At 40.6% G+C, this 7,468-nt stretch overlaps 1 long non-coding RNA gene across 1 annotated transcript in view; it reads left to right on the forward strand.

The window, feature by feature from the left end:
* The window catches only part of LOC121874886, a 97,006-nt gene extending 92,879 nt beyond the window's left edge, over nt 1-4,127 (forward strand). Inside the window, exon 4 of the long non-coding RNA XR_006090507.1 lies at nt 4,024-4,127. This is a non-coding gene — a long non-coding RNA (uncharacterized LOC121874886). The remainder of the gene's footprint in view (nt 1-4,023) is intronic.
* The last annotated feature ends 3,341 nt before the right edge of the window (nt 4,128-7,468 follow it).

The following is a 7,468-nucleotide window of genomic DNA, read 5'->3' on the forward strand; positions in this document are numbered from 1 at the left end:
ACCCTCCCTCAGCGATGGAGACCACACACACACACACACACACACACACACACACACACACACACACACACACACACCTCCTCAGTAGTCAAGTGAGTGAGTTAGTTAGATACGTCCATAATATTGCCACTTAAGAGAAAAAATTAACGTACGAGACTTTTTTGAGATTTTTTCTGTATACGTAACCTAACAAAGGTTCATTCTCCTCCTCCTTCTCCTCCTCCTTTATAACTTCAATGACTTTTATTTTCAGTCTTTTAAGCCCAGAGGATGAGCTGTGCCTCTGACGGAGTTCCCACCTTTGTCAACACACGCGGCACTCTTAGTCTGTCGCACTCTCAGTCTGTTCCACTTTTATCGCATTCGTAGTGTCATAGACTCTTGAGCCTGACATACTCTTAACTAGATGCATTCTTGACCTCACGCACTCTTTTACCCCCCCCTCCCCCCGCCACACCCTTTTAGCCTCACACACATTTTACCTCATGCACTTTTAATCTTACGCACTCTTTTATAATGAACTCTTGAGCCTGACGTATACTCTTTCACCCTAACCTGCCCCGTGAGGTCCTCTGGTCTGTTGTCTCACGTGCAGGTGAACGAACGTATAATTTCACATTGATATGTTTGTGTACTCTCTGGGATGTACCTTCGTGCGATACCTATGTTAGACTATCGTACATTTTTATGATAATACATGTACTTGAGTGCATGTTACAGTATGTTGTGGACTGTACTTATTTTACATCCATTCCTTTGTATACTTGTATATACATTTTGTTCATTCAGATTTTTTATATATGTGTGTCAATTCACGCAGCTGGTTATTCATCCATTCATTTATTTACTCATTAATAATTCATCCATACATAAGCCAGATTCACTATTGTGTTGTTATGCACAAAAGAAAGACCACAAGTATAGAATGACTTGTAACACGTAGACATTTTGGAAGTCTTTCAACAAAGGCTCGTGTATGTAATCTCTCTCTGTTGTGTATCGACATTTAGCTGAGTGGAGGAAGACGAAAAAATAATAACTTATATTTCGACCAGGAACTAGCAATCTGTCGCAGTGTTCCAGTCGGCTGTTCCCTTCCACCCCTCATGGCCTGACACCCTCTGTAAACGATCGAATACAGGACTTTATTTTCTTTTCTTTTTTTTCATTCTATTTTTTTTCTCTCTAACCAAAGGGGGACATGTAACTGGGGTGATGGTGGTAGAGGGGAGAGAGTGAAAGGGGCGAGAGAGTGAAGGGAGAGAGGAAGAGGGGAGAGGGTGAGGGCTGATAAAAGGTATATAGTGAAGGAGGAAGGGTGAGGGAAACAAGGAGGGTTTCGGAGAGAATAGTTATAGGTAGATGAGTGAAGGAGGGACGGAGAGAGAGGGAAGGTAAGTGGAGGACATAATTTAGGGATAGGTGAGGGAAGAGTTGTAGGTAGGGGAGAGACGGAAAAGGTTAGGGAGTAAAGGAAAAATAAATAAATAATATATATATATATATATATATATATATATATATATATATATATATATATATATATATATATATATATATAATATAAATAATGAAACAAAAGAGTTGTGGGTAAAAATATTTTATATTCGTTTTCTTTCTGTTTTAATATTACATCGTTGCCCATTTTCTTCGGTGGTAGAGTTTGCTAATAGACATGAATGATATGAACTCAAAGATTAATAAATAACCCACAATCTGAGAAAAGGAGGCTGCTGAGAGGCTTTATATGGCAAGGACTGATGTATGGGTCAGAAGCGTGGACACTTTCAGCACAGGTTGGAGGCTCTGAAATGTGGTTGTCATCGTCTGTTTACCTGTTGTAGTCACTGATGAAGATTCTGTAGAGTCAGTATTAATGGTACACTGCAAGTAACATAAATAAATGTTTATGGGTTAAGTTATCAAACCCAAATGGTCTGTTTTCCATTTATTAAGAAAATAAACTATTGCACAATAACTAGGATATCACCGTTATGAGCTTCGTTAAACACACTTTTGACATGGATGAGAGACTGGCCAGAAGCCGGCTACTTAACTGCTGACCCAAGCATTCAAGGCGCGGGAGAGGTCAGTGGAAAATACTGTCACATGTACAATTATGACTACTGTATACACTGCTCATAGTCTAGTTACCTTGGGTGATGTACTTATATAAACATAATGTATGTAGCCCACATTTATATAAGTATAACTGTTTGTTTGACATGGTGCTATAGCCGAATGTTAAAAATATGCTACACTGTGAGGAAAACAAATGAAGTCCTAAGATTATTAAAAACTTCATGCGAAATGCTTAAAATGTACAGAAAAGGAAAAAAAATAAATACTTTGGTCACATAATTAGGGTTGAGGGGATAATAACAGAAACATTAATGGGTAAAGTTGAAGGTAGGAGGGCCGGGGGAAGGTAGAGACTGAGATGGAGGAATGACATTAAAAACTAGATCCCACAGAAATACAAACTCTTATAGGGTTGGTAAAAACAGCCCATAAATGTAGGGCTGTGGTCGCCAACCCTCAGATAAGAAGAAGGTACTTTGATTGATTGACTCTGTGACTAATTTCTGTATTTTTTCTTAATTTATGTTTTTCTTTCGCTCTTCTTTCTTTATCTTTTTTGTTTATAGTTAATATTTTCTTTTTTTTATTTGCTGTTGCTTGACTTTATTTTTTCCCATTCTCTTGTTTTCCTCTTATTTTAATTTCCTCTTTAGTTTCTTCCCTTATTTTTCCCCCCTTTCTTTGTTTCTCTTCCTTTATTTCTCTTTTACATTTTTATTGTCAATTTTCATTATATTTTTCATTTCCTTTTCTCGTCATAAAAGTGAGAATGTAAAGTGAGAGGAAAAATGGGAGAGTAAAAGAAAGAAAAGAAAAATGAAAACAGGGAGGAGAGAGAGAGAGAGAGAGAGAGAGAGAGAGAGAGAGAGAGAGAGAGAGAGAGAGAGAGAGAGAGAGTACCTAAGGGGTTAAGGGGGGAGAGGGGAGGGAGGGAGGAGGGAGGAGAGGGAGGGGAGAGGAGTGGAGGGAGGGAAAGGTGACGTGGGGAACTATTTTTTTTATGCAAGAACAGTTTACGATGGAGATGAGAGAGAGAGAGAGAGAGGGGAGGTGGAGGAAAGAATGGAAGTGGGAGAGAGAGAGAACGGGAAAGAGAGAGGGAGAGAGGAATGCGAATAAGGAAATAAAGAAAGAAAGAGAGATTGAGATGAGGAGATAAAAAAAAATAGAGACGGAGAGAAAACTTTAAGAAGAAAGAGTGAAAGAGAAAAAGATTACGAGTGAGAAGAGAAGAAGAGAGAGAGAAAGAGAAAGTTAAATACAAAAGGTGAGAGAGCAAAAGAGAGATAGACAGACGAAGAGAGAAAAAGAGAAAATTACTTCTTATTATATTTTCACAAGTAACATTTAGGCATAAAGTTCATGTTGGCACACACACACACACACACACACACACACACACACACACACACACACACACACACAAACGCGACCCTCTGTGGCTTCTGACCATATAACATAATAAACACCCATTATAGGAGTTGTGTTGAACATAATAAAAATATAATAGAATTGGTTATTTTTTAATAATACTGAATAATGAATCGTGAAGGAACCACATTAACAAAAAGAGATTCATTATACATTTTTATTTTGTTTGTATAACTTTTTTTTTTTTGGCCAATCGCATATCAGGAGAAATGTTGTAAAAGGTACATAGATAATAATGAAGTCCTGTGTTTACATGAGGGTTAGTGACTTGTGCTTGGTTAGGTTAGGTTAGGTTCTGAGGTCTTGTATGACTTAATGTTTAGGTGAAGGTTAGAAGTGAATTATATTTCATGTTTTATGAAAGAAAGGTGTGTGTGTGTGTGTGTGTGTGTGTGTGTGTGTGATGTGTATATGTAGATGTGTACGTGTCTAATATATGTATGTCTGTAAATATGTACAAAATAATATCGGTAATAACAACGTACACTGCTGGCTCTCTTGGGTACACAGCAACATGTAACACGACACTATACAGAGCAGCTGAGGACCACTTGGTGTTAATGAGTGACCCACAGACGTCGCACCGGTCACCCTCCCCGGAACTGCATAGCGATGACGACGTAAGATATGATAAAACTTGTGGTCTAGTAGTAATGGGGGAGAGAGAAACAGGAGTCAGTAACAATCAGTACAAAGGGAGGAAATAATGGGGGGAAATAATCTTATTCTAAACCTAAACTAACCTAACCTAACCTAACCTAACCTAACCTAACCTAATCTAAAATATAGACAATCTCAAAAGGCAACCATATATAACTTAACCCTAACCAACTTAACCTAACCATTATCAAAGACAACCTACCCCAGCCTAACATAACCATCAGGATAAAGACCCAGTACTAATCCAACACCAAATGGGTTCCAAGTTTATTGCTTAAGTTAGGTAAGTTTATGGAGCACATGAGAGAGAGAAAAAATAAGGGACACACACACACACACACACACACACACACACGAAAGAGAGACTGAGAGACAGACAGAGAGAGACTCACGGTCGCCACGCTGTAACGACCCAGACAGACGAACCCGGCCAGGCTGAAGTCCTGCCTCCTTTCCAGCATACCCAAGACGCGGAATACCTGTAGGGGGCACACCTGTACTGACTCCTGTAGGGGGCACACCTGTACTGACACCTGTAGGGGGCACACCTGTACTGACACCTGTAGGGCAGTATATCTCTCCCACCATCCAGGTGATAAGAAGAAATATTATTTACCTTAATTTATTATTTCCTGCCCAGAAAAAAAAATGTTGTGGTCGGGTTTTTCTTCCGTATAGAAGACATTGAATTTGACTTTATTTTGTATTTTCAAGATTTTCTACAAAGAAAACCTGTTTGATATCTTGTTATAAAGAGTAGACAGATTATTTTGTACTTTATCCTTGTTTTTTCTTTATGAATTTGGATGTACTGTATACTTATTCATTTACTTGTTTCTTATAACTAACAAGGTCAGTCAGTACTCACTCTGGGGTCCTCCTGTAGTCCAGGATCCAGCTGTAGGAGCCGCCTGTACCTCGCCGCGCACCGCCCCCGCTGTCAGGTCACACCCGGGAGAGGTAAGAGTACATTTCACTTAATATTTCACCACTTATCACCTTATTAGCCGTTTGGGCAGTTGGTTTGTTCTGTATTACTTTGACACAATCATCCTTCACCTAGACTCACTTACAGACTTTACAGTAATAAGCCTTTGATGACGATGGTTTAACACAGTGGTCCCCAACCTGTAGTTCACGGGCGCCTGCGGAACCATATTATGGAGCCCGCGAGGGTTTATTAGAAAACGGTGAATGATTTTGGGATACTTTGAAATAACTTGATACAACTGTCGTGTACAGGATGTGTGTATTTACCCCAGACCGGGCCCAGAGACAGAGCCAGCCTTCTCACTGGGGTAAATACACACGTCCTGTCCAAGAGTAAATGTAAAAAGTATGTGACTGGTAACAGTTAGACGTTTAAAACTGCTAATAACTGTACAGTATATATGAGATTTTTTTTCTTAATTGTAGATCCCAAGTTTTGTCGTCCTCCACTACATTTACAATAATAAATGTGGCCCAGAGTCTTCAAAAGGTTAGGGACCACTGGCTTAAACAAATTAAGACATTGGCCCTAGGATCCAGAGTCCATACCCCCCCCCGCCAAAAAAAAAGTGCCATAACTCTCCTTTAGCGAGAACATTATTATTTTATTGAATGTAGAACAAGTTTGAGGTTGAGTTGGTTAGCATTTTCTTACCACCAAATTTTATCGATGTCCATATTTGTTTCTTCAAGTTCACAAGATGGCCGGACTGACGGACGAATATCCCGCCTCCTGCTCTCTGCCCTACCACGAGTTAAGGACTTGATATCAGTTACTTATCAACGATTTAATCTGGGTGATCTCATAAATTATAAATTATAAAATTGTCCAAATCTCTGTTGGCAGTACTCGAGGGCATCAAACTCGTGTCTACATGTTGAACTGCGTGTCATTCACAGATCAGGGGCCCCATAGGTCAGGTGTACTTGGTGGTGGTTTTGGTGCTGTTGTTATTAGTGTTGTTGGTGGTGGTGGTGTTTTGGGTGTTAATGGTGTTGTTGGTAATTTTATACAGTATTTTTCTCATTTCTAACTGGTACGCTAAGCAGTGCGAGTATAAAATCTGAGACAAATCGGTTGAGTGTTTGTCACGACCGTGCGGGAAATGAAACATAGAAATGGAAGGACTTAGGATGAAGTAAGGCATCATCAGTGAATAGATAAAGTGATTACTGGACAATCTGTAGACAAACCTCATCATTGAAGTCGTCAGCGGTAGTATTGAGGTAGAGGAAGACCACACCATACACCAGGGATATGACCAGTGGCTGCCACCTGGTGCTCTCCTCCTGCACGATGCTCTCCACGAAGATGAACAGCATGACGATCAGGGCCATCACCATCGCCACCAACATGAATAACAGGTAAAACCCGATGTATTCCAGTAAGTCACAAAGAGTCTCGTCCACGTCTAACAGCAGACTCTCAGCCTCACCCAGGAAGTCCATCTTCGAGCAGGTCTTCGATGTAGATGGATGAATGTCGCTACTTACAGATTCATTGTATTCACGTTTACGTGTAAGGACTCGTATAAGGGAAGTTTTTCTCTCTTCACACGATAGAGAGAGATCTTGCCAAGCAGGATCATTAAGGGCCGGCACAGTGTAGTGAAGGGCGCGCGTCAGGTGGTGACTGAGGACACAGAACATCGCTGGGGCCAGCAAGTGACTCATCAGTCCACAAACATTACACAAAAAGAACGGCATCAACAGCCACCACTCCTTCTTTTCCTGACTTTGCTTAATCATTAGATTCACTAATTTGTAAATTTCGTTGAGATTTGCTGATAATAATATGAGTACCGCAATAGAGATGAGAACGTCTGCTTTTGTACACTTCATGTGAACTCTTTTAAGTGATCGAATCCGCTCCACTCGACAGATGATGTTTGCCAACACTGGGCTCTTTAAGATGGCAGTGATTCTTGAAAGACCCATCGCTATCCACATGTATTTCCAGAGGCTGGATGCCATGACAGTCTCCTTGCTGTAGTGGATTTGTTTAGGAGGCACGAAGAGCATAGCTAAACTTGCGGCACAGTACACGGCACAGTTCAAGACGCACCACAGCAATAGAAGTTTGCTCAGAGTAAAAGATTGTGCATTTTCCTTCTTATAAAACGGAAATAAAGAAAAAACTTGCATAGCTGTCAAGAAAACATTCACCACCTTCATGGTGCACCGCGCCTGTTTAGTCAGGGTAAACGCCAAGCTGGGGGTCCCTGGGCCCCAGGCTGGTGTTAGTGGCAGCAGCAAAGATATGAGACTGGTGATGGGACCCAGGCTGGTGGTGGTGGTGAGGCGT

This window comes from Homarus americanus, unplaced genomic scaffold (genome assembly GCF_018991925.1).
Source record: "Homarus americanus isolate GMGI-L3 unplaced genomic scaffold, GMGI_Hamer_2.0 scaffold56009, whole genome shotgun sequence".
NCBI classification, from domain to species: domain Eukaryota; kingdom Metazoa; phylum Arthropoda; class Malacostraca; order Decapoda; family Nephropidae; genus Homarus; species Homarus americanus.